This window comes from Mauremys reevesii, linkage group 3 (genome assembly GCF_016161935.1).
Source record: "Mauremys reevesii isolate NIE-2019 linkage group 3, ASM1616193v1, whole genome shotgun sequence".
Classification (NCBI taxonomy): Eukaryota; Metazoa; Chordata; order Testudines; family Geoemydidae; genus Mauremys; species Mauremys reevesii.
In genome coordinates, this window is record NC_052625.1 from 15,943,473 (window position 1) to 15,971,275 (window position 27,803).

At 43.1% G+C, this 27,803-nt stretch overlaps 1 protein-coding gene and 1 long non-coding RNA gene across 11 annotated transcripts in view; one reads left to right on the plus strand and one right to left on the minus strand.

The window, feature by feature from the left end:
* Window positions 1-710: 710 nt before the first annotated feature.
* On the minus strand, window positions 711-14,077 carry LOC120400873. Of its 5 annotated transcripts, none has more exons than XR_005596122.1 (3): window positions 13,902-14,077; window positions 4,168-4,308; window positions 711-3,793 (listed from the first exon to the last, which is right to left on the minus strand). It is a non-coding gene; the product is annotated as an uncharacterized LOC120400873 (long non-coding RNA). The 5 variants fall into 5 exon arrangements; XR_005596119.1 differs by lacking the exon at window positions 13,902-14,077 and adding an exon at window positions 5,254-5,505; XR_005596121.1 differs by lacking the exon at window positions 13,902-14,077 and adding an exon at window positions 5,254-5,505 and having other exon boundaries at window positions 4,168-4,375.
* Window positions 14,078-20,954: 6,877 nt separating this feature from the next.
* The window catches only part of AFTPH (aftiphilin), a 63,699-nt gene continuing 56,850 nt past the window's right edge, over window positions 20,955-27,803 (plus strand). For 3 of the 6 annotated variants that reach the window (XM_039530109.1, XM_039530113.1, XM_039530114.1), the window contains exon 1: window positions 20,955-21,146. The gene's annotated coding sequence lies outside the window, so the exon portion shown is untranslated. Of the gene's footprint in view, window positions 21,147-21,192; window positions 21,214-21,702; window positions 21,741-27,803 lie in introns of those variants that run through there. The other 3 variants (XM_039530110.1, XM_039530112.1, XM_039530111.1) reach the window with 3 other exon arrangements.

Here is a 27,803-nt window from a genome sequence, read left to right on the forward strand (position 1 = left end):
TGCAGCATTCTTGGGTGCTGTTTAAAGCCTGCCACCTTTTCACTCAGAAGTGGCTTAACATCAGTGATGAGTGAAGTGATCGCTGTATATAACTCTGTGTGTCTAACTCTTGGGAATGTTTAGCTAAAAAGTATAAATATCAGTTACTATTATTAGATGGACACCTCAGGGGTGAATGTATGTCACAGGAGCAATGTGCAGGTCACATTCTCATAATAATCAACCAGCATCAACCCAGACTGGCTCTGCCATGATTCCCTTCTTACTGCAAAGTATTGGCAAGTTACTCACAACAGCCTCTCTACTAAAAAGAAAAAGCAAAAAACCTACAGTGCCTCTGAAAAATAAAGGGGAAAGGACCACAGTTTCAATGAAGAGTAACAGCTACTCCAATTGCTTACTCAGCCTTTAGTCTGTGCATTATTACATTGAGTGCATTTGCCACCACCCAGGGAAAAGCATGGGCATGAACTCCATTACTCAGCAGATCGGGAATGCAGGCTTTTCATTTTCTTACAGCTGTGTTCTTTATATAGACACGTTAAGCCAAATCCAGAAGTCCTGCTGTGTTCTTACTCAAGCAAATCTCTCACTGACTTCAATGAGAGCTTTGTGCAAGTAAAGACTGAGCAAAGCCTTCAGGGTAAAGGCTGTGAGAGTCACAAACACCAGTGAATACAGGTGTAATGATCACCTAATAGGACTTGTTAAACTGAGGCACTTCAAATAGACACTACTTCCTGGTTCTAGTCTTTCCTGGGCATATGCTGCCAAGGTGATGGTGGAGGGGCAGGACAGAGCTTAGAAATTCAGTGCCTGATTCTTCTCCCACTTTGACCCATTTCATATCACTGTAACTCCATCACTGCCAGTGGAACTATTTTTGATTTATACTAGTATCTGTGAGGGGAAAAAATCAAGCCCTCAAATTCCTGCTTAGATTAGGTTTGGATTACACCCTCTAAAGGCACAAAAGTGAAGATGATTGTTTTGACAGACAGACAGTTTTATTCATATTAGAAGTGCAGTTTAAAGAGAAAGCCCCCACTTTTAGGATGGGTCAGGGAAGGGCTTGATGTTGCCCTTCTGAGTTGGAGAGGTACATGGTCCCCTCTGGAGTAAAGTTATAAAGACATTTTATATAAAAATAGCCAGTTAATTTTAACCCCTGACACACAACAATCTGAACAACAACTTGGAGATAGAATTTTCTTACAGACAAACAAAATTAGTCACAAAGAGTATGCTACACATTCCATATTTGGCTAAATGTATATACATATATCTGCATGTTTTATGTGTGTGTGTGTGTGTGTGTGTGTGTACACCCACACATCTCTGACATTTGAAATGTTTTGACTTTTAATCAATACAATAGGACAAGAGTGTATGTGAGGTGAGTTAGATGTTGCAGCATAGGCATGATGAGTTGCTGAGTTCTTTGATCATGGAACAATATTTTGGTAAAGGTCTCCTTGGAGGCCTCTCTTCTAGCAGTCATCTCCTGGTTAAGAGTCACCTTCTTTTCTGGTAGTCAAATGATAACAGGCAGTGATAAATGCAAACAACACCTCTGTGTGCTGGTGGTGATGTTCACTTCATAGGAACTGAAATGGTCAAATTCAAGAATAATTTATCAGCCCAAATAAACAGAAGTGCAGGAATAAAACAGGATTCAAAATCTCAGGCAAATACAATGCATTTTCTGTGGGTAGTGCTAGCCTGTCAGGATTACAGAGACTATCTGCTCCTTTCCAGATTACATACTCACTCCCCATAGCATCACTAGAAGGAGCTTCCCCAACAACCTGCTACAATTTTCCATAGCACTTTGTAGAGCCCCATCTGTGCTAGGAGTGAGCTCTGGATCTAACACAGGTGGAACCTTCTGCCCTTTTCTTAGGATTGATATGAGGAGTTAGATGGAAGAGCAGGCAGGGACCACACCAGCTATAGGCAAACTAGGCAGCTGCCAAGGGCAGCAGGTTTTGTGGAACTGGGAGGCCATAGGGGCTAGCACCCCTGCAATGGAAATGTTCTGGGGGCTGATCTATGTCTCCACCCTGCAATATTTCCTCTGTGTGAGATGAGAGATGAGAGAGCCTAGGTTCTGCTCCTCCTCCAGCCCGAGAGCTTGAAGGGAGGGGGTGGGCAGGGAAGAGGCAGCTGGGTGGAGCTGCATCATTTTGGGGATGGAAGGAAAGTTGTTCCCACTCCAGGGCAGGAGAAGCTGCCAGTTATGCAAAAGCAGCAGTGGGGGCAGGGAGCTGGGCAGGCAGCTGCTGTGGGTGCGGAAGCGGGGACACTACGCTGCTGCTGCCACCCTGACCAGGCCACTTCCTCAGCCTGCTGCTTGTCTCCTAGACTAACGTGAGTGCCTGCCCTGCCATCCTCCGCCATTGCCCTGGGTGCTGCCTGAACTCCCTCAGCACCACACCCCCAGCTCCAAACCTCAGCCCCCCCAGTCAAGGTGAGCTTCTGCCGCCCCTGGGGAAAAGCATTTGGTTTTTTATTTTATTTTAAGATCAACACGATGAAAGATACCCTTGGCGATTCTCTTGGGTGACAAGGCTGTTAGGAACACATGAAGAACAAAGTAAGACAGTGACCACAAACACAGCCACAAACAAGTAAGGAATCTTGTCTGTATTATAAGTTTCACTAAAGCTAAGCAGATGATTAAGGCTACAATCACAAACAAGTCCACAAAACCTGAAAGAGCCAATGCAATAGCCAACGCTGTCGTCGTACTCACATACCCAAAGATACCCTGGCATAGAGTCTGCTGGAACTCTCAACAGGTTGTCATTGATAGAGGAGTGATTCCTGCTGGAGTCTTCCCACCCTATCCATCCCAGGGGACCCTTTTTATCCTGTGTCATGACCCTATCATATGCATGAGGGTTCCAATCTCCTTTTCCTTATCTGTATTTCCACAACCCCATAACCTGCAGTGAAAGCAGAAATGTCCATGATGTTACAATCAGGGGTCTTGTGGTTTCTATGGGTACACTGCAGCATATTTTCCCAAACATCACCTATTGGCACATTATTTACAGTAATCTTGTAACTTTGCTGGCAGGGGGTTACTTCTGGGTCACCTACATATGTCAACCTCCTTAGGCCTGAGACCTAGTATGGCTAAGCTGAAATTTTACAGATCTTAGTTGTAGGCCTTGTATTACAGTCTTACTTTACTTATATACCTAATACACACTCATCACTTCTAAATACTTATTAACCTCTGATCCTATCTTACTTTTATCTACAGCTTAACTTTATGCATCACACATTAATTACATATGAAATAACATATGAGTTAACCACAACAATAGACAGCACAATTAAATGATAAAATGAACTAATTGGCTACACATTGTTGGTAGGAGACACTCTGCTTTCTAGTTGCAGCAAAACTGCAGCTTTGTCTGCCTTAATATGTATTGATCTGAGAGGATGAGCTTCCAAGGGGATTGCCATGCTGTAAGCAAGCACTGCAGTATGAACAGTCAGCCGAGTCAGGAGACGTGTAAATGACGCAGGTGTCTCTGAAGTTTTATAAGGGATTTTATCCACATCTTAATGGTGAAATAACCACAGAATAGAAAAAATCTCTTCAACATGCCTTTATGCAGTGCTGCCTCTGAAGATGCTGATATGGAAAAAGACAAAAAGAGTTCATCCCTCTTTCAGGCATGGAGAGGTTATAAGTATATTCCAAGTTGCCTGAGCGTAGGGGCAATGGGTTAGAACAGGTGGTACTTTTTCCTGAAGTGGTCCAATACAGGGATCTCTAAAGGATTCATAACAAAAAAATAATTTTATTTCAGTTCTAATTCAGGCCCCATCATCTCCTCTGCTGGGCAGTGCACATGGAATCAAATGAGTGTAATTTCTGCCAGACGTACCCCAAAAGGACAGCCAATGAGGCATTATCTCCCTAGTCCTCAAGCCTCCAGAAACACCCACCCACCCCGCTGAACAGCTCTCAGTAGGAGTTCCTTCTAGTTTAGGGGGCATGTCAGGTTGGAGGAGTCATCGTTCCCTGTTATTTCCATCTGATTTCTCATCAGTGCTATACAGAGAAGCATTAATTCTTTCCATGCAGGTAGCCCACAAATAACAACATGGTTCCTAAGTGAGCTGTGCTGTCAGGATGGGTTTTACCTGTGGATCTTGGGCATAACTGTGTGGGTGGAGGGCCAAGCATCTTGATTCTTCTGCGGGGGAACAAACTCCATTTGAGAAGATGAAGCACAGTGAACTTCACAAATTTTCACGAGTACATTCCCTCCTCCATGCGGCTTTCTATGGGAAGAGACAATAGGGTCCTTCACATCTAAATGGTTTTGTGGATATACTCATTCCAGCACTTCTAAAATAAAATTGCAAATTGCACAATTATGCAAATAGCACCAATACAATTTACATATAAATTGCTCATCAGAAGCAATTAGTACTTCATTAAATGCACAGAACTGCTGATTTGGGCATTGACCAAGCAAACAGTAAAGACCATATTGCCAAAATACATAGTAGTTGTAAATAATTCCTTAAACACATATGGAGAAATAAATACAAAGCTACTCTTTGAAAAATGTATGTGTAACACAATATGTAATACATAAGTGTATGTTCTTCAGGGCTTTTGTCACCATGCCTGTGCCTTCATCACACATAAGAAATGTGCATATTGACTGATGAACCAATAGTGTGTTACTGTAATTATCAAATAGTTATTGATTTTTAAAAATTAAATAGTTAATATAAATAAAAAACCTGGTCTAATGTAAATCCATTGACTTCAATAGAATTACACCAGAGATGATATCATGGGGCAGGGCTGCTCTGTAGCAACCCCTACTGGTCAAATGAGGCACTACAGGTATTCCCTGCCTGAGTTTCCTTCCCTGGGGTAAGGTGACCAGACAGCAAATGTGAAAAATTGGGACAGGGGGTGGGGGGTAATAGGAGCCTATATAAGAAAAAGACCCAAAAATCGGGACTGTCCCTTTAAAATCAGGACATCTGGTCTCCCTACCCCGTAGTGGGTTTCATCGGTTCTCCACACATGCCAGTCTGTGCTGCAGATGTGACTTAGCCCTCTGGCCAAGTCACAAGCAAAACTTAGCTGCTTCTAGGGTAGTAAAAGTCCAGCTAAAAGTCCCAACAAACAAAAAGGTTCTTTTTCCCTTTGAGGGCTTCTCTTCAGCTGTACCTCTGGGCCCTATTCCCAGGCCTTTTCTGTGCTACCTTTAAAAGTCTATATTTCTGGGATAGAGTACTCAGCCTCCAGATTCATTCTCTTGGAGCTCTGTTCTCAGCCTCCGCTGGGCTCTGTTACTTGTGTCCTTCCCTGCGCCAGTATAGAGCACACAGTCCCTAAACTCAGGGCCTTCCACAGGAGCCTGTCCGCTCCCTGTGGTTCCAGTGAGGAAACTGATCTCTCTCAGCCCTTTCATAAGGCCCACCTCTCCCTTAAGCTAACATCTGACCCTCCTTAGTCTCCTGCCCTCCTCAGAATGGGAAGCACCTAATTAATTATGGCATGAGTGCAGCTGACTCTATTTCCCATTAAAGGGGTCAGCCGCCCTGTGACAGCTGGATTTGGCTCATCGTTTTTGTGATGCAGACATGTCTTAAAAAAAAGTAGTCCCTCTTTAAATCGTATGGGCTCTGTTTTGGCTCTGCTATGGATCCAGAGCTTTGCTGGGAATGCTCAGCACTGCCTGAGTGGGGGTCCCTAGAGACTGGAGGCCAAATGAACAGCCTCATCTAAGTCAAAAGAATGGCTCTGTGATGGGGCAGCTGCCACTCACTGGTATATAAGGAGTTAAAGCAACCCTGGAGAGGCTGCGAGGGAGGCAGCCAATAAGGAAAAGGCTTGTAGTGGCAGCTAATGAGGGGAAGGTTTATTGGAGGAGCCAATCAGGGCCAGGCTGGCCCATATAAGAAGGGGCTGCTGAGCAAAGCAGAGGTAGTCACTCCTTGGAGTTTGAGGGAGGAGGATCATAGACAGACCAGTGCTGTGCAGGGTCAGCAGAGTATGAGGAAGCTCTAGGCTGACAACTGCCAAACTGAGGCTCTGATTCAAGGGCTGAGCAGGTGCTGGGGCTGTGGGGAAGTGGCTCAGGGAAGGAGATGGCGGAGTTGGAGGAGGGGCTGTATTATATGGCTGCCAGCTATAGGGTGCCTGGGTTGGGACCCAGAGTAGTGAGCGGGTCTTTCCTCCCCCCGCCCCCCTTAGCCTCCACTTGCCACTGAGGGAAGTGGCCAGTGCATGGACTGCAATCTGCCACTGAGACAAGTGGCTAGAACCTGGACTGCAGATTGCTGCTGAGGCAAGTGGTTGGACTGAGAACTGTTGATCCCATGGAAGGGGGGGGGGAAAAAACCAAGTGGGGCACAGCTGGAGGACTGTGTCCATAAGAGTATGATGTGGTCTGGGGTGTGACATGGGTCCTGGATGAGGAGACAGGAGTGATGACAGGTGAGGCTCCACCTGAGGAGGGTGCACTGGCAACCCTGAGCTAATTCCCAGGACGGCCAGCAGGAGGTGCCACGGTGGAGAGTTGAATGCCCCTGTCACAGGCTCCCAATTACAATAGTTGAGGATCTGGCCCATTATGCCTGCCCAGAGAAGAGAACAGGTGTAATGTTGCAGGGGTGCTGAGGTGAGCATGCTTAGGAGTGGTAGTTGCTACATCAGTTCTACAGATATAGCCTGTGCTGTCCTTCAGTGCTGCTCTGCAGCTGCAAGTGAGTGTGTAAGGAGAACTAGGGTTGTGATCATACCCTAAAATGTTCTCTCTAGGGCCTGGAACACTGCCATAAGCACTGGCTGACTTCTTGTTCCTCCCACCAAGCACGAGCAGCCAAGCCTCATGCAGCAGCATGTGCTTTCTCTTCCCTCTAGTACCCAGATGGAGTCCTACAACTTAGTGCAATGTTTTTTTTTTTTATGTTCACATACTGATTAGTTAAAACAGAATTTGAAAATGTTTGGAATGCTTGGGTCAGCTGCCTCTCGTCTTTTCTAGTTGCCCCAGCAGCAAGTGATTCTGCCACTCCGTGGGAATCGTTGATTGATCCTGTACATTAAGTGTGGGGGAAGCTTTCAGCTCAGGACTTCCCCCACTGCTTCATCATTCTCAGCCCCAGAACCTCTGTTTTAGTGTCACTTTGATTGTCCTGCTTGTTCCTTGCTCCATCTTCTTTGTTCAATCCTCTCCTCCTTCCACTGCTGCTCCATTCTCCTCATTTATTCCCAAGCCCTTCCTCTACAAATTGGGCTGATCTTGCTCCCATTTACTTGACCTAACTCAATAATATGTTACCTTTACTGCCATTTCTAGGTTAGTTTGCAGTGTTGTTGTAGTCGTGTTGGTCCCAGGATATTAGAGAGACAAGGGGAGTGAGGCAATATCTTTTCTTGGACCAACTCCTGTTGGTGAGAGAAAGAGAAGCTTTGGAGCTTACGCAGAGCTCTTTTTTCAGGTCAAGGAAATGTGTTCAGGTTTCTAATTCAGGGCAGTGGTCTTTGCTAGGGATGTGACTCCACAACAGCTGGAGTAGATGGCATATTCCCAGATGAGATTTATTGATATTTACAAGGCTAAGTTACACAATGCTAACTGATGTGGGGGGGAATGTCCAAAAGCTCTACATCAATATTAATATTCTTGTGAATCAACATCAAAGCAGAGCATTTTAGTCTCCAAAGGCAGATTAGGCTTTGAAAATGTATACACCCTTAAAGTTCAGAAAATGAATGGATGATGGTGCCAGCATTACTGTGTATTGTTGAAATTCAAATAAGCTTCTAAATAGTTGAAATATCTGCAGTTTACACAGTCACTTTTAGCAATTTCAGCTCTTCCATGTCTTCAGAATGCTCATAGCACATAAAGGTCAGCTGTGAAGACTGCTGACACTTTTCTCCATTGCCCCAAAACCCAGGCAGAACTGATTGTTGCAGCCACAGAAATCTCCTTCTGTGACAAGAGAATACTCATGAACTAAGGAAAATGAATGTCTAGAAAATGTACAATGTAATGGCTGATCACCTATTTCTGTGCATGCTGATGCATTTATCTGATTGCCTGACACAGATAAACTAAAACTATCACTACAAAGCCCAGATGTATACGCTCCCCTCTATTTTTCAGTGTGGAGAGCAGCAATTTGAAGTAAATTACTCCACCAATAGGTAGGCATCCCACTATACAAGGGAGTTTTGTCTAAGCGTCTTGCCGTCATTAGGAGTTCTCCTGACAGCAAAAAAGGATGCATGATTAGAACTGGGGCCAACCTCTGTTAATACATATCTCAGTATCTGTGGGTGTAATGGTTAGAAACTTATTACAAGTTATTGCTGCACATTGGCCTCTGTGCCATGAATCAGGTGTCTGGATAGGTTCATGTGGTACCCAATCAGAAAAGGAATGGGTGTCCCGCTTGTCAATCTGAGACTCTGGATGGATATTCATTGAGGGATGTAAGGGGTAATACAGCTCCTATAATTCCTCCACGTTTAGTTGCTCTGTCCTACATGTCTACATTACTATAAACCCTAGTGTCAGGATAGATTGCTTCCAACAGGCTTTTTAGCAGTGATCTTTCGTCTCTGCATCTGGGTGCTGTACCAGGCCATGTTGCTTCCTCATCGTCTGCTGATCTGTCTGTTCAGTAAGGAGGTATCTCGACCCTATTGACCACATTTATAATGGGAGACCTGATGGGATCACAACACAATGTGATTTGGCTGCTAATTTTTCTTTTTTAATGTTTAAAAGAAAAATAAATCAGTTCAAAAACTCAATATTAAATGGCTGCTGCATCTATGCAGAAAGTCTAATTTCTAGGATGTGAAGAAGCCTATTAAAATAAATGTTAATGAAGATTAAGGGGGTTTATATTACTATTCAAAGCAGCTCAATTTGGAGGAAACCATTATAATAGTTATCACTTACACACATTTAGTACTTTACATCTTTAGAGTTCTATACAAACCTGAATTGTGAGGTATTTAGGTATTATCCCCAATTTACAGATAAAGAAACCAAGGCATAAAGAAGGAGAATGATGGTTGAAATTTGTTGTGTTTTGTTTAATAAGTAAAATAAGAAAATTAAAACTAAAACAGAACAATTGTCTTCCCACATTTTCAGTATTGCCAACCCCAAGTGTTCAAAAATCATCAGCCAAGCCCCATAAATTATGAGATTGGCTTAAAAATAATAAATGTTGAGTTCTCTTTTTATTTGTCTTGTGGATTTTGAGCCTTTAGAGTACACTCGGTTACATCTTCAAGCTTTTCTCTCCAACCCTGCAGCCTAGAAACGTGCTGTTTTCTTAATGAAAGCTGAGATTCTCACAATCCCATCTCTCTAGGAGTTGGGGCTTTAAGAAAAACAGCAAATTATGGTGAGACTCAGGAGAAAATAGCAAGAGTTAGCAACATTGCGGTAGGTTTAGCTATACGTTTCTTAATCAACTGAACATCCACTAACCTGCATTTTGCATGTGATGCTTAATAGATGAAGTATGCACTGGGGCCAAATTCATCGGTAGTGTAACTCCTCTGAAATCAATAACTACTACCTCTTTGTGTATGTGGAAAGGGTGAATGGGTCTCTTACTTTTTTTTATCCTTTTGTGCTGGCCCCAAGATGGTTATTCCACTGGGCTGCCCTCTGGTGGTCAGCTTGAACTGATGGTTCAGTAGAGGCTCTGACAGATGATTGGTATTCAGAAAGAAGCTCACCAACATTAATGCAACCCATTTCAGTTAACTTTTCCCCATCCTGGCAAAATCAATCTGAGCCAAAATCAAGGAAGCCATGGGCCTGCAGCCCTCAATAACTTCTGGGTTCCATATAAAATAATGGCAGGAACATAAATATCACTGGATATTTATGGGAAATGATGACGGACTTTCAACTTGAGCAGCTGGTTTACATTTTGAAGGTTACCTTTGCAATTAAAACTACTAGATTTACTTGCATTCTAAGTGCCAACTGAAATTAGCTGTGACATTTTTAAAGGATCCCCAAAACAAGGAGAACAATGCTTGGTGGCTCTGCAGGCCCAAAGGATCAGGTCATTTGACGTTAGTGAAATGAAACCATTCAACATTACCAAAGCAAAACAATTAGATGATTCTGAATTGAATTTTTTGGAACTTTCATTCCAGGAAAGTTTCAGCTTTTTGTTCCAATTAGGACAAAATTTCCTGCAGAACAAAAATTCTGGTTTTTGACCAGTCCTATTTGCAGCCTTTGCAGAGAGGCCAATGAAGGGCGATAAAGAATGATCTATCCTTCAGTTAGAGGTGGTTTCTTCAAGTCAGGGTTAAGACACATAGAGGGGGAAGCTGATGTGCCACATCTATTCTATAATAATGAAAGAGAGGACTGCAGTATCCAGGGCTGTCAAGCCATCGTCTTTCATGAACACTAAATTCACACCAGAATGTTACAGGCTCCAAAATGGGCATCAATTAAACTGCAGGATTTTTATATAAAATTGCCATTTTCTTAAGACTGACAAATGGTTGGGTTTTATGACAGCTAGGCAGGTGAATCATGACAGTTTGTCCTTGCCATTTCCAATTCCATTTTCACAGGCAGTGCCTGACAGGCAGATTTTATAGTTTCAGAATTACTGGGGACAAACTTTCTAGGCCTCCAGATATCCAAATAACAGCTGCAAAAGATACATTTGACTCTGGCTGGTAAGGAGACTAAGCTCTCTCCTGTCAGGTTAGGATTTAAATACAATGATCCATGAATTCAAGACGTCCAGGCTTCATTATTGTGCTTCTCTTCACCTAGGTATGAAAACACATACCTTAAAAAAGCTATAAACCTTTAACAACACAGCAGTACATGGACTTAGCAACCCAGGTCACTGGCCGCATGTTACCTTAGTCCTCCGCTGTCTTGCCTGGCAATTCATGACATATCATGTCAAAAATCAAGCTTCCAATTCTCATCTTCAAACCTCTCATGGGATTAGGCTAAATTACATGAGGAACCATCTCACCCTCCATGCTCATGTGCTTCCAAAATAACTATATTCTACTTGAACAACTGAATTATTATCCTCAATAACAAAACTCACATATACAGGAAGCAGAGCTTTCTCAGCAATCAGTCCACAAAATCTGGAACTCCACCCCAGAAGATATCAGATGACCACAAAGTTCTGAGACTTTAGAGCAAACTGCACACTTTGTCTAGGTATCCTTCTAACACAAAGACCACACAACAAACAAACAAAAGTAAACAAAGTCCAGTCCTTGCTGGTCAGAGAGAAGAAAGACAGAGCAATATATCTTTATATTCATACTTTATAATTCTGAGAGGCACAGAGGTTCTGTCTGTGCCATAGTATTTTCATTTTGCCAGAGCTGTGGCAACCCCCTAGCAAGTCTCTAACATATTTTGAGTCCACTCACAACAGTGCCTACAACAGCATACAATAGATCAACCAACTGTTGTGATGGTACATGTTCTGAGCCAGGCTAAGCAATATTGTATCCATCATCATGTCACTCTGAACTGTTACAATGAGAGTGCAGACAGCATGTGCTAGTGCAGCAGATGCAATGGTACAATTAGTCCTCCTAATGCAATCCCACAATGCTCCTGTCCTGCCTTCAGTGACAGTTATGAGAGCACAGAGCACTAGTTTCATTACCTGTGAAGAGTCCCCCCTCACTGCTACATGCAGCCCCAAGAAGAGCAGAGGTGGTCTTTGGCTGATCGTGATTCTGCCCTCTCCGACCCTGAAGGGCACATCTAAACAGCCAACTAGATTTTTATTTTCAAAATGGAAAAACAGTGTTCCCATTTTCTTTTCAAAAAATAAATCTTTATTGATGGAGTCTCCCATTGAGTTTGAAGGATGAGCTACAGTCACTTCTTGTGCATCCTGAGCTGAGACCAAAGACCAATTTCATACCTGCAGCCCCATCCGTGAGTACCACAGGTGAAGACCATTGTAGGTGAATGAGTACTGCTTTTAGCTTTATGCCTTACATATTTATCCTTGATTGCAGCAATCTGCGAGCTCTCAAAATCTCTGTCCGAGGTGGCAGAGCTGCCTCCATCAGATCTTGTCATGGGATAAGAGCTCCCGGTGTTAGAGGTCAACAGTGTAAAATCAGAGGTTGGGCTGGAGAGTGTCTTTGTAATTACTTTATTGGTCTGTGCCTAAATGAGCTCCAGGCTGCAATTCTCCATAAAAGACAGCCTTGGGTATTCTACTGTCAGACATACAGATCTCATGACCACACCATCTCAGCTGTGGTCGCACTATAAAAGCTTCAATAACTGTGATGTTGCAGCACTCAAGGACCTCGACGTTTGGAACCAAATCTTGCCCTTTAATTTCCATTTTTCACTATAGGTGGAATTGGATCAAGTGTTTTATGTGGCACTGATAAGTAGTCCAGGTATTGCAGTCATAGAGGAATGTGAAACAAATATATTCATAACTACTTTATAGAACAGACTTTGCATTTTTTAAGTAAATACTTTTAACAGTATAACCCATTTTTTTTTCTTTTCTTTTAACCTTGGTATATTAAAAAAAAAAAGAGAGGAAAACAAAAGGTTAGAAAACAGTACAACACTGTAGGCCTGAGTTTGAAAGTGAAGCACAGCTGAAATAAATGTCTGTCCCTTGCTATGGGTTTAATCCTGATTCATGGTTCTGATCGTGTGAGCCGTGAAACACTACCAACTCCCATTGACTTGGAGGCCCTCCGCACCTCATAGGCTCAGGCCCATACCTATGGAAGTCATGGGCATGGCATATTATCAATACATATAGTTCCTACAGTAAGTTTAAAAGATGATTGGATTTTTTTTTTTAGATTAGCACCTGTAGTTATACTAGCTAGAATGAAATTATTATAAGAACTATCAACACTTATGGCTGAGGCCATAAACTGATCACAGCTGGAGTCAGAACTGAACCAGTCATGGTACACTGCTGTGCAATTAGGTACATTATGGAGCCTTTAAGACTTTAATAGCCATTGTCAGATATGGGGAGAGATGGGCTGCTTGTCTGTTTGCTTACAACCATTTGCGTTTTCCTGTTCTTAAAAGATTTTTTTCCTTCCTTGCTTCCAAACAGAATAATCTAAGATGTTTTACCCAACCTTTTGTAGAGTGTTAAATTATCCTGCTTCCTGTTCTCCTCCTCGCCCAATTTCATTATTTTCTTCCTTTCAGATCAACAGACACTTTATACGTGATTTTAGACAGCTAGCTGAAAAAACTAGAATAGCCACCAGGGGGCAAAATATAATAGCAATAAAACAGCAAATGAATCACATATTAGTGACTCCAGCTACAATAACAACATTCCTAACCTAACTGAGAATGTAATTTATCATATTTTTACAATGATTTTATATTATTTATTAAATTTAGTAGATTAATTAGGATTACTTTTAAATTCATTTTATCATTTTTTTTATTCTACATATGGGCCCCAAACCTACAAAAACTTATGCATATGCTTATTTTTAAGCATGTGAGTTCAATGGGATTACTTTCATACTTGAAATTAACCACATGCTTAGGTCTTTCCAAGATCAGGGCCGTAATAGTCCAAATTAATCTTTTTTTATGATTATGAGTTTGTATAGCAGGGAAACTGTGCTAGGTGCTGTACAATATATAGTTAGTTCACTGAAGTCAAAAGAGTCGCAGCAGAGAAGAACTGGTCTCCCATTATACTTTACTTAGAGTCAGACTATGCAGTTGAAATAACTTTAAGTACTTTAAACTAGGAGAATATTTACTAATACTATGTGCAGATTTGCAATTTTAAAAATCTGAATATATTAATTTTATTGCTACTTACATAGTGTGAATACTTACTGTTTTTTCATCAGTGTTCTTTCATGTATTACCTCTTTGACTCATTTTCCAAGGGTTGTTCTCTCTCCATCTCTCTCTCAATCTGAAAGAGAAAATAGAAGATTTTAAAGTAAAATAGCCTAGAATCCTCTCTCCCTGACTCTTTATCCTCCACAAAACACACTTCTCCACAGAGGTTTCAGTATTCTTTCTGGACAACAAATAAATAAATAAATAACATTGTAAAACTGAAACTCTAAACAAGCATGGATTACTCAACTAAACTACAGCCTGATTACAGCATGATTACTGTAGTTACTCTTGTACTCCCAGCTGGGTGTTTGTACCCTTCCTCTTCTTCTCCTTAACCTCTGGACATATCCTGAAAACTCTTGTGCATTTTTTGTAACTTCACATTTCAATCTTCTCTCCTCCTCATCCAAATAGCATGCTTGCATCCATTTATTCTTTGACACTGGCAGCTCCAGCAGATTCTATTGCTTGTGAAGTGTATGGTCCTAAATCCTGGTGTGAGCTCTGTGTGCATAGGCCTACGGGGATTCACCTGGGCTGAGCTCTTTGCAATACTGGAGCCTAAGTATTGTGCCTAAAGTCACAAAGGGTCCAGGTGGAAAGTGGAGTCCTGGATCCTTTCCTTGAATAGATTTAGAAACACAGGAATATAAAAATTGACATACTGGACCATACCATAACCTGTCTCTGACATTGTCCAGAACACTTTTCCCTGCACCTCCTAATTCTTGCACACCCCATCTGTGGTCTCACAGATTCACAGAATGTCCTCGTCAACCTCCTCTTGGTGCTGGCCAAGATGGCCATGCATCACTTCCAGAGGAAGCTGGACAGGGGGAGTGGCTCTGGCAGACCAGGTGCCAGCTTATATCAAGGCTCCAGACCTCACTGAACACTTACAATTATATACTGGTAACTGGAAACCAGTCTTGTTTACCTGTGTGTTAGCCCTATCAAAATCAATATTAGATGTTAAGTTGATAAGAATGTGTTTAGTGTTTTATAAAATGCATGTAGGATGCTGCATACCGTATATTTTTCTCACTCAACTATACACCATATAACAGCAGACATACGCATTGTATATACCCTGTCAATACAACCCATCAAACAAGAAAATAACCTTGTGTAATGCAAATTATGGTCTTTTACAAGAAGTTGTTAAATCCTGTACATTAAACACAAATGTGCCATCCTGCGAGATCAAGCATCAGACTTTAAGTGCATTCCTCCTCTCCCGCAGCCGCTCCATGAAGAAAGGACCTGCATGGGAACTGTTGCTGTCCGCTTGGGTTCTGTGAGAAGAAGCTATAAATACGGACACAAGGAAAATTCTTTATCTCTGGACTGTTTGGGTTCTAACAGGGTAGAATAACCAAACAAGACGGAGGTCTCTCAAGTTACTCTGGGTAGCCCTAAAAGACTTTTGGGAAACTGGCAGATTAATCTCTAGTACCACCTGGATCACCTGGATCGATCGATCTTCAGCCGTCGTTAATACTGCGCCGATCACAACACGTCCACCATTCTTCTCGCATTCTTGCCTTTCTTCTCCACGTTCATCCGAAACATTTTACAATGTCATCTTCCCATCTTCTTGGAGGCCGATCAGGTACCACTCAGTAATGATTGCGGTCCACCTATTGTCCGTGAACCGAGCTATGTGGCCCGCCCATCGTATTTTATTATATCTGCTTTCCACAATAATATCTTTCACACCACTGCGTTCGCTAGTCATTTCATTTGGGATACGATCCAGAAGGGAAATTCCCAACTTAGCTCGTTCCATTGCCCTTTCAGATACCAACAGCCGCTGTTCTTCTCTCTTTGTAAGTGCCCACGTTTCACTGCCATACAGCATGGTTGGCAGCAGTGTTGAATTGAAGATATCTGAATGTGTGGTTTTGTCAATTTTTCCTTTGCGGATGTCCTTGATGGAATTAAACGCACACCGTCCTGCCCGAATCCTTCGTGAGAGTTCTCCATTCGTGTCTTGGTGCATATTAACTTCTTGGCCCAAATATATGTACTGTTCCACTTCTTCAGTTTCTTCTTCTGTTACCATTATTCGGGCTTTTCGTAAGACGTCAGATTGCATGTATTTTGTTTTGCAACGATTCATTTTCAGACCGACCTGACTGCTTTTCTTGTCGAGTCTTCGTAGCATGCTCTGCAGTTGGTTGGTGCTTTTAGTAATTAGTACGATGTCGTCTGCGAATCTGAGATGAGATAATCATTCTCCATTTATATTAACACCACTCCTCCAACTGATCTTGTTCATAACCATTTCAAGGCAGGCGGTAAATAGTTTCAGTGAAATCGTATCTCCTTGCTTCACACCTTTCTCAATTGGGATACGGAGGGGAGTTTTGAGGAGAGTAATGTCTGTTGTACATCCAGTATTCACTTCCTTCAACAAACTGATGTACTGTGTGTTAATGCCCTGTTCTGCAAGCGCCTTTAATATTGCATTGAACTTGACACTATCAAAGGCCTTTTCATAGTCGACTAAAGCAATGCACAGCGGGAATTTGTAATTCCCTCACTCTTTCTAGGAACTGGGTAAGGGTAAATATATGGTCAATCGTGCTGAAATTTCTTTGAAACCCCACCTGCTCTCTCAGCTGTTGTTCATCCAGACTCTGCAAGAGTCAGTTTGTTATCACCTTTGTAAAGAGTTTATAGATATGAGAGAGCAGGCATATAGGGCAATAGTTCTTAAGATTTTCTTGATCCCCCTTCTTATACAGCAAGATGGTATTCGACTCCTTCCAGCTTGATGGTATTTTTCCTTCTTCGAGATATCGACTGAATCTTAAAGCGAGGGCCTTCCAAAGTTTTTCGCCTCCTGCGGAAATCATTTCTGACATTATTCCATCTTTGCCTGGAGCTTTTCCTTTTTTCATCTGGTGTAGTGCGCTTTGGACTTCACTGACGATTACTGGGGGGACGCGTTCTTCTGAATCTTGGAGCATTGGGAGAGGGACGTTGATTCTTGATTTGAACAATTCTGTATAGAAGTCCTTGCAGACCTCCTCCATTCCTGCTCTGTGAATTACTGTCTCTCCGTCCTTGTTCTTCAATGCTGTTATGCTCAATCTATACTGTGCCAATTCCCACTTGCATGTCCTGAGGCTCTTGCATGATTCAGCTGTTTTAAGGAGCTTTTCTTTCTGGAAGTTCTCAAAGTCATCCTTCAGTTTTTGCCGTATAAGCTTGCACAGAATGGAGTACTCGAGGTTGTTATCCGAGCTCCTTTTCATATTTCTCCGCTTCCCTAACAAGCTTTTAGTTTTGTTCGAGATTCTTCCCTTTGCCTTCTTCATCTTTTCAATTTCAGCTGCTTTTATGCAATGTATCAGCTTGTCAGCAAAGATACTATAGTCCTCATCACACTTTTCCGCCTGGCTCTAGTCAAACCCAGAAGTCGCTTTCTTCATCAACTGTCTTCAAGCACTGTTTCCTGTTTGCCATTTGTAAAGCTTTCTTTTCCACTGCTTCATCGAAAATCAACTTCGCTCTAAGCAGGCGATGGTCACTGCCGGTGTTGAAGGGCTGCACCAGAGAGACGTCTTGAACGATGCACCTTTTATTGACTAAAATATAGTTGATTTCATTCTTACTCTTCACGTTTGGCGCGATCCACGTCCACCTTTTTGCAATCTTTTTGTACCAGGTGTTTGCCACGTACAGTTCTTTCATTTCTGCCATCGTTACCAGCCTTTCTCCTCTTTCATTTTTTTCGCCGCTGCCGTATCTCCCTATGAACTTTTCACCAGCTTTCCCTCGCCCGACCTTAGCACTGAAATCTCCCATCATGACAATGTAAGTGGACCTTTGCATGAGGGCTCTTTTGAGCTCTTGGTAGAATTCTTCCACTTCTTCATCCTCACTTGCACTTGTGGGAGCGTAGGCCTGGATGACCTTGAGGATAGCTTTTGACTCCATCTGAAGATGCAGCACACCAATATGTGATGATATTAGCTGCCATGATATGACTTTCAAAACCCAATCCTTACTGACGATAAATCCGACTCCTCCAACATTTCTAGTGCCATCTCCCTTTCCGAGCCTCACAGTGCTTCCATCCCTCCAGTTGACTTCCAACTCCTCCTTTGGTCGGGTTTTGCAGATACCGAGTTTATCGCATCTTATTCTTTTCTTCTCCTCCATTAGATGGTTTAACGTTTCCTCTCTTGCCAGCGACCTCAAATTGTAAGTACATACAGCGAGGGTTGTCCTTTTCCATGTTGGCCTAGCACCTGACATTTTTAGCAACCTCTCATCACTCAATTTCCACTCCACCACCGAAGAACGGTTTGATGACACGCAGGGAACTAAGACTCATTTATTCATGTTGTTTCAGCCGTTAACTTTAAGCCATCCCACTGGCTAGGCGTGCAGGCATACGTACCTCCTCAAGCTTAGCTAGCCTTCAACCTCTAAGGAGAAGGAAAAATGTTCTTTCCTCTGATAGAACAATCCCTTTCCTTGTATTGGATAGTCCAACACCTTTGTAGCATGGTTAGACCTACCAGGGCATACGCCCCGCTACCATAGTTGTCAGACGGCCAGGGTCACCGCTGCACCACGATGAGGCACTGAGGTAGGATTTTGCAGCATACCTTTTGAACATATATCCGTGACTCACCTGTACATATATTTTTATCTGCTTTGACCTCTTAATAACTCTCATTCCTTTTTCTTAGGTAATGAACCTTTAGTTAGTTTACTATAGAATTGGCTACCAGCATTGTCTTTGGTGTGAGACCTAAGATGGAGATCAACCTGGTGAGTGACTGGTCTCTTGGGACTGGGTGCAATGTGAATATTTTGTGATTTTTTCAGTGTAAGTGACCATTTATTACATAGTCCATCCAGCTTGCCTGGGTGACAAGATATACTGGCATGTCTAAGGGGACTGTCTGTGACTCCATTATAAGACTATTGTAGTACTTCGGGAGTTCACATTTGGTTCTGAGTTGGTGAAATCTAGCTATAGAACATACCACTGCCCCCACTCATGGTTGTGAGCCACTGCAGACAGTGTGACAGGGTTACTTCTGTGAGTGTGGGGCCTATTTTGGTCCCTCATCTGATCATGTCTCTGGGCAGTATCCATTGACTCGTTAGATGCCTTTGAGGAGTAGTGGGCTCTGTCCTGTGTTCTTTGCTCAGTGTCCCCTTCTGGTTCCCTGATTTTTAACCTTTAACCTCATCCCCTTTCCTGTTTTCTCCTTCATTGTCTCATGTAGTCACTTGTGGACTGAGTTTAGTGGTTCCTCTCCCTTAGCTGAGGGAGTGAGCCTTTAATAGAGGGAGGCCTAGAACCCCTTGTCTCAGTACCCACAAATAGGACATTGGCCATAACCTGATGTTCCAGAGGAAAGTGCAAGAAACCTGACAGAAAACAACCATGGAATAGCTTACCCACAAGGAAATTTCAATCTAACTCCCAAAAGTTAGAGGTTGGGTTATACCATGAAATACGAGGGTTTATAATTCTGGATGTTCTTGTTACTTGTATCTACATCCAGTCCTTTGTGACTCCTGATAAGCTTTGGACCTCAATGGTATTTTGGGGCAGTGAGTTCCACAGGCTAATCATGAATTATGTAAACAAGTACTGTATCTTTTGTTATTGGTTTTGAATTTGCCACCTTCCAATTTCATTGAATGTCTCCGCTTGTCCTTGCATTATGAGACAAGTAGAACAGAAGATTCCAATCTACCTTCTCCATACCAAATAAAAAAAATTTATACTTTTATCATGTCTCCTCTTTTCCACCTCCTCTCTAAGGTAAGCAATCTCCATCTTTTCAGACTCTCTTTATAAGAGTCTTTCCACGTCCCTACTCAATTTTGTTGGTCCCATCTCTGACCCCTCTCCATTACAACTACATATACATTTTTCTGCAAGCAGCAGCATAGATCTGGGGAAAGAGAAACATAGTACAAACTCTTCTCCCGCATAACACACTTGGCCTTAAATTTCACGATAGCAAGCCCATAGCCACAAAGTGTTAATTTTCCTTCATTTTTAATTCCTGGGGAGACCACTGTCCTATTACTGTGGCAGAGGCTGATAAGTGCCTAGGAAGGCTGAACAAGGGCCGGAGATTTGCCCTGCCTCTGCATGGGCTGGGGTGAGCCACCTGCTCTCTGCACCTCACTCCTGTGCCAGTGGGTGTGTTACAGCACCAGCTCTTAGAGTCACATGATTACAGGGGAATCTCAGATTTTATTTTTTAAAAAGATACACTCTCCCATCCTCGTGGCTGGAGTCGAGAAAAACTTGAAAAGGGGAGCATAAAGGCTAAGCCACCCAAAGGCAAATAAAATACCCCCAAATTAGTATTTGTGAAAGGCTGGTGATTTTAAAGCTGATCTTGTGATTCCTTGAAGCCTCACTGGGTTTTTCTGAATGCACGGCGCTGCCACCAGGGACTTCGGCCTCCTGCTCTGCGATGGGGCTAAGGGCAGGGCGATGGGCTGGGAGTGCGGGGGCAGTCACCGGCTGTGCCAGGTCCCAAGACTGTGCAGGGATGGGGCTGACTGAGGGGCCATCACCCCCCACCCCAGCTTCCGCCCCTCCCAGCTGCAGGCGCAGCCAGACTCCCCTGGGGTGGGGCTCTCCGTCTCCTTCTCTAGGGCCCAGCCTGACCCGTGAGTTCACCGTTGCCCTCTCAGGGAAAGGGCAAAGTGCCCAACTTCAGCATGGCCGCTCGGGCTTCCCTATCGCTTAATAGAGGCACGTCACAGGCAAACGGGCCGCTCTGCCCTAATCTAAGATGGCTCCTACCGCTACCATAAGGAAAAAGGCCAGTTTGCCCGGGTCCAAGATGGCCGTTGAATCCTCTATCCTCTATAATGCGACGCGCGATTTGCCCGGGTCCAAGATGGCCGCAGGGCGTCGCGCGCGTGCCTGGAAGCCGCTAGGCTACAGGCTGGGGCTTCCGAGCGGCTCCAGCGCCGAGCGCCAGCCGCTGCCGGAAGTGGCGTGTCCGCGGTTGTTAGGCGCGTTGCATGCTGGGAGAAATGGCCTAAGTGGGCGGCGGTGGGGGGAGGGGGCTGGGTCGGACCGAGGCGGGTCCTGTTGCTGCGGGCTTTGACATGGGTTCCCCCTGATGGCGGCCGCCCCGGGAGGCCCCAGATAACACCGGCCTGGTCCCTGTGCGGAGCCACCCTCTGCCTGGCCATGCCAGGCCCAGCCGCCCCTGCAGGAGGCCGGAGGTAAGAGACGGGGCCGGGCCGCGGCGCTCGGGTGACAGCGGGCAGGCGGCCGGGTCAGGGCGGAAAGGTGAGACCCTGCCCGCCCCTGGGGAGAGCGTCCCGCTGCGTTGACTCAGGAGCCACCCGCCCCCGCTTCCCCACTGTGCCATAGCCCCCTCTCCCCACCACACACAGACTGGGGGGCACAGGCACTGCTGTGAGGCGGCAGCCTGGGGGGCAAGAAACCCCCCCATCTGAGATCGCAGGAGCCCCCCCCCCCATCGCCCTTGGAGAGCCCAGAGCCTGCTCCTCTGGTCCTGTGTTAGGTGTGGGTCCGGTTTCTCCTGGGACCGGTGCCAGGTTCTTATCTTCTGACCCAGCGGCTGGTGTGTGAGTGAGTCTGACCAGGGCCTATAGGTTCCTCAATCGTTTCTTTCCCCACTCCTGTGCTTGGCTGTTAATGGTATAGATGGGGAAGGCGGTTTGAAGGGCTGGTTTTTGTTTTAGATGTCTCCTGCCCTCCCCCCTAACCCCCAGTGGTGTTGGGAACCTTCTGAATATCACTTTGCTCCCACAGATGAGTTAAGGCTGCTGCAACACTGAGGTAGTGTAGTGGTAAGTGCTGTAGAAAATCTTAAGTGAAACAGATTGTCTCCCTTGATGGCTGTCCTTTGGGTCAATAGATCGCCTTTATTAGAGGCAACTGTCACGTAGATTCCTGCTATCTGTTTAGTTCTCACTCTACTCTAATGAAGCCATACATCAACAAAACGCAATTGTTTGTTGGACGTGTGTCTCTAACTAAAGGTCAGACAAAACTCTTCCACCTATCTTGGAAGATATTCCAAAGTGGTTGCTTAAAATAGGGGTTTCCTGTTAGAAATGGGATTTTTAGTGCACATTTTAATTCCATTAAGTGCTATGGTTGGAGGATTGGGTAGAGTTGTGTATGATATGCTATTGAAAATTTGAATTGTGCTGTGTTGTTCACCACCCAAACTTTTCTTTTTGTCTTTGTATGACAAGGAGTGCTAGACACAATGTTTTAATATTCCACAAACAAATTAAGTAGTACTAAAAGTAATGTTATGCTGTTGTTTTTCAAGCAGAGAAATTCTGAAGTGGGCCAAAACAAAATTATCAAAATGCTGGAATGATTCTGCTTATTATATTTCAGCATATACCTATTTTCAGTATCATATGTGGCTATCTAACACACTTAAAAAAAGTTGTTTTCTTATTAGAGATGGTATCTAAAGAATAAACACAGTAATGCTGTAGTTATTTTAAAGTGGTCACTGAAGACCAGTGGTTGGCTGCTTGTTACTGGTGGACCTGCCTGAATGTTTCACTCTTGGCAGTTTCAGTTTAATTTCAGTGTACTGCAATATAAAGCTCCTGTTACAGTGAACTTCTGCTCATAAGTTGTTCTGTAGAAAATAAATCATTAAAGGAGGGTCCCACTGTATTACTAAGTAAGTAATTTGTTTCTCCTATGGTTTAAATAGAGAACTGCATTTCATTTGAGCTACTTTTTAGAAGTTGAGCTCATTTTAAAGTGGTCTTGTTGAGTTCTGATTAAAAAATGCTATTGGACTTCTTCTGAGTCCAATTATTTCATTTTCGCTTATTCAATAGCCATACTATTATGAAGTAGACTTTTGGAAAACTCAGCCTACTTAAGCATAGGAAAAAATGCTGGGTTATATGCTATGTGAGCGTGTGTATATGCACACAAACTTGCATTTAGGATGGATTGTTTTAAAAAACCTTTTGTTTTAATTCCGCAATATAACAACGCCTGTACCAGAAACCAGAGATGTAACTTAAAGAATACAGTATTAACAATTTTTGGGTGGGAAATGGGGAAGTCATTTTGCTTTTTGTTTTAAGTAGACCTCTTCCTCATGTGTGGTTGAAAGTAAATAAAATGCAGCTAAGAACTTTAAGCAGATTTAAACCGCATTAACTTTCATCTGCAGAAAAACTTTGAACTTAAGTAACTAAGCAAGCATACACCCAAAACAATACATGTATATTTGTTTCTTTGACTGACGTTAAAAAAAAAAAAATAGCAGTTCCACACAAACTACAGTGCTCAGCTGCTCCTGTAAAGGAGGAGGTGCTTGAACAGTGTCTTGTTTTTAAGTGAACTTCTTTGTTATAGTAGTTTCCTCTAGAAATATTTTTTTCTAAATTTAAAGGTTTGGGTTGGTGCTACAGGGAACAATTATGTATTGGCAAGGATATTTGCAAGGTGACCTAATAGGTCTTTCCATTTCTATGATTCTAATATTTATTAAATGATTTGAATAATTTGTTTAAAACCTAAGAATCCTTTTCTGAATGAACAGAAGGAAGGTAATTGACTCCATTCACATTGACATTAGTGTGTTAGGAAGCAGGTAGCTGGGAAAGGAAATGTGAAACCTGAAGTTCATGTTTTCATTAGAAGACAATGGAAAACAGAGTGTGTTGTTTCAAGTCCTGGACTTATGCAAGTACTAGGTTGTTCTTAATATACCAGCTATATAGATAACATCATCTGATAAATGATGAATAATGTAAGTCTACTCTTGCTAAGCCAGCATAGCACAAGACAGCCTTGTGGTTTTTTTTCTTGTTATCCGGTGAATACATGTTTTTGTATGTTGAAGGTAATGTTTATTTGCTTTAAAACTGGTGAGCTGTAGCAACAATAAAGCGGAGGCAGCAGTGACTCTTCTGCCTATTGGAGCAGTACTCCACGTACCAAACTTTGAGTGAACCTTACAAATGAGAATTCACCTTTGGGGCTGTTGTCATCTGCTTCTTGCTTTAGTGCATATTAAGTTTGAAGGGTTTGTTATATGTAGTTCAGAGCATATTGTTCTGAAATATATCTGTAAGAAAAGTTGACCCAGAGTAACATAATTCTAATGGGGTGTAATCGAACACCTAAAATTTATACTTAAATACTAAGTTTCATGCTGAAAAATATTGCTGACTTAGTTGAAAACCGTTCTAAAGTGAAACTTCAGAAGCAGTTAATGCTAACATTTGTGAGTCATCTTGTAATATTTATGTATATTATGGATTAGTAGTTTACTCTGTATGCAACAATACAATGTGTATTACTGCAAATCTAGACCTTAAATTTATTCACAGTCACTGGCTGTAGATGGCTATATGAATTATAGAAATACTCATTCTCTGGTAGTGAAGTTTTAGAAGATATAGCAACTGAAACTCGGTTATAGATTATTAGGGAAAAGTACTGAATCTGATTTTGTTAAGGGGACACTGTCAATTCACACTGGGCCAAAAATGTACATTGTATATTTAAAAGTTTCCAAAATCTGCTAGGACTACAAACATTAATTTAAGTGAAATTATTTTATTATTTTTAAAAATTCCTCAGCCCAACATAATGATAGTTCCTAAAAACTTTAAAGTAAAATTCTAGTCTTGTTTCATTGCCCAGTTTGAATGAAATACAAAAAGTAAAACAGCAAAAATTAAATGTATTAACCATGAAACAATTTAAAATCTTAGATTAGATTTTAAATTATTATTAGTAACCCAGGAAAGGACTTTTTTCTAAAATTTAAACAACTGAGTCTCTTGAGTTTTGTTTTTTTTCTTTTTACAACCTAGCACTTGATAATGGAAGGCTTTGCAGGATATTTTAGAGCTTACTGGACCACAGAGAATTGATGTAAAATGTTTATAAAGGGATTCAAGAGAAAATGGTATTGATTATTTAAAAATGTTGTGTACATTGTTTTGTAAATACAAGCAGAGATTAATACAGTTCATATTTTTAGACAAAATGACCATATTGGATCTAGAAAACAGCTGTTCTCCTCAACTGTTCAGTGTGTCCAAGCACTAATGGTGTTCTGGAACTCCTGCTGCAGAAAATCTTACTATTGTGACAGAGATAGAATCGAGAACATTGATTTATTTTTCCGGGTTATCAACGGTAAATCTTCTTGTGGACTCTAGTGTTAGATTGTAACACTGAAAAGAAAATTAGGCTTAGTAATTAAATTTAGAAACAAATATTCATTTATTCCAGTTTTATCAGTAACTGTCTTCCTAGGATGGGTTTTTTGGTAAGTAGGAGTGTTGGGAATCAGAAGATGTTTTTTTCTCCCTGTCCACTCCAATCATTCTAGAACAAAGAGTGGGTTTATATACTGCATCTCTGATTTTTTTAATAATTTTTTTCTTTCATTATTAGCACATCACGAGTGCATTGTCTAATGTTCTGAAGTTATTATTTAGAGGATTAGAAGTAAATATTCAAGGCCATGGCTCTCCTCTCTATTCCTATTCTCAAATGCATCACTTTGGTAATGTTTGTTCTGCTGTTGACCCAGGTGCAGTTGATCATTGCATTACTTGAAATTAGTGCTGGTTCAAGGCTTCCACCATATCTTCAGGGTCATGGGGGAAAAATGAGGCTTTAGCTTGATAGGCGAGTAATGAGTAGAGTTATAAGAGAGGAAGATGACTTTCAGTAGAAAACAACACTTTGATGCCCTGAGGCTCACAAATCTCATTCTTCTTGAGGTGGTCTTTGTTCCCATTTAAAAAAAAAAATCCCTGCAAAGGCAGAAATAAAATGCTGTTGAGGAAGGGGAGATAACAGAAGTTAGTGACTGAGTCAATTTCCCTGTCAATGCAGGTTTTTTCACCTAAAGCACTTAAATATTTTAGTGATTGGTGCTAAAGAAATTTCTAACAGCACATTTTTTAATCTTTTTTTTTCTAATCTGCTTTCAGGTGTCTCAAGTGATAGGCTTTCTTCCCTTCCCCCAGGGAGAATCAAATATGTTACAACATTTTCTTGTTGGAATGTCTTGCTAATCACCTTCAGTTTTTCACTTAACTTCTTCCAGCTACTTGTAATTAAACTTTTTTACCATTTTAAATAGTTATCTCCTTCCTTGATATTTACACCTTTAAATATTTCTCCCCTTTAGCTCTTTTCTTTCCTTATTAATCAATCCCTGGCCTCCTAATTTTGTAGGTCTTCTACAGCCTGCCTCTGAAATTGGATGCTCAGAACTGAGCACGCTATTTTGAGTATTGTTTCAAGAGCTACATAGAAAAGGAGGTAAACCCTTGCTGCCTCTGTGTACGTTTCCCAAAATTACATTGGTCCTTTTTTCCTGCCATGTCACATTACAAACAAGCTGTAGCTGTGTAGTTGACAAAGCCGGGCTGTCACGGGGCAGGTGTGGGGCTCCAGCTAGAGTCTGTTGCCTGTCTGGACTCCCCATTCCCAGCCATGCTGCATCCACCCCACTCAGTCTGGCTGCTCCCTGGCTCCCAGCCCAGCTGCTGCCTGGGCTCCTGGCTCTGAGCTGGGCTGCACTTGCACCATGGGGAGCCTTGGTGCTGCCCAGAGGCTCTGGGCTCCCCACTGCGGGGAGTCCTTGGTGCTGCCTGGAAGCTCCTGCTCCCCACCGCAGCTGGGCTCCCTGCAGGGAGCCAGGAGCTTTAGAGTAGTCGCTGAGCTCCCCACCAGCTGTCTGGAGGTTGCTGGCTCCACACAGGGAGCCCAGTGGCTTCAGAGGCTCCCAGGAGCCACCCGGACTCCAGGCACGGAGCTCGCAGCTGGGAGCCCAACTGTGACAGGGAGCCGAGAGCTCCAGGAGGCAGCTGGGTTTCCGGTGGTGGGAAGCAGCATGTGGTGTTGAGAGCCCAGGCTCTCTGCCCCCATACTGCCCCTCTTAAGTTGGTGGAAGAACTCCTGGTGAGAGACGCACCACCAACAAAAGGAGGGTAAAGTGCAGTGTTCCCTCTAATTTTTTATGTCTATGTGCGGAATAAATTTTGTTGTGCGCACCAATATGGAGGTGATGGGTGACATATTGGTGCACATAACAAAATTTCATGTGGTTCAGGGGTGGTGAGGGGTTCAGAGTGTGGGAGAGGGCTGAGGGTTGGGGTGCAGGGGGGTGTGGGCTCTGAGGTGTGTCGGGAAGAGGGGTTTGAGGTGTGGGAGGGGGCTGGGGCAGAGGTTTGGGGTGTGGGCTCTGGGGTGGGGCTGGGGATGAGGGGTTTGGGGTGCAGGGTGCCCTGGGGCTGCGCTGGGGAGAGAGGACTCCCCCCAGCCCTCTCTCACCGCAGCAGCTCGGGGCAGGGGGAGAGGTGCCTTTCTGCGGCAGCCCCAGGAGGGCTGCGGTGGGCTGAGGGAGGGGCTCCTCTCCCCGGCAGCTCTGGTGGGCCTAGGCCGGGCTGAGGGAGGGGCTCTTGTCCCCCAGCTGCAGCAAGTACATGGCAGGTCTGTGCTGTACTGCGTTGGTTGTAAGTCGACCTAACATAGGTCGTCATAGTTTCTAATATAGACATGCCCTTAGAAGGAGGTCTGTGGAAGTTGATGTTGATGTAACTTATGCTTTGTTTTCCAGCCTGCCCAATGTGTATACTGCCCCCACCTGCCTCCTACACATTGCCTATGAATTTGGCCCACTGTTTAAATATAAAGGTGTCTAAATTGGTGTAACTCTCAAACCAAGGAACGAGAAGTAACTAAGGGAACAGTATATGAATGTGTAAATTTAAAGCAAGGGATGGTCTACTTTAATTTACACTTTCTTCATTTCCAAGTAGTTGGTAGAACATGTAAATTACACAAACTCCCACTCCCTTTATGCTCACGCAGTGTTAAGTGCTTCTAGAATG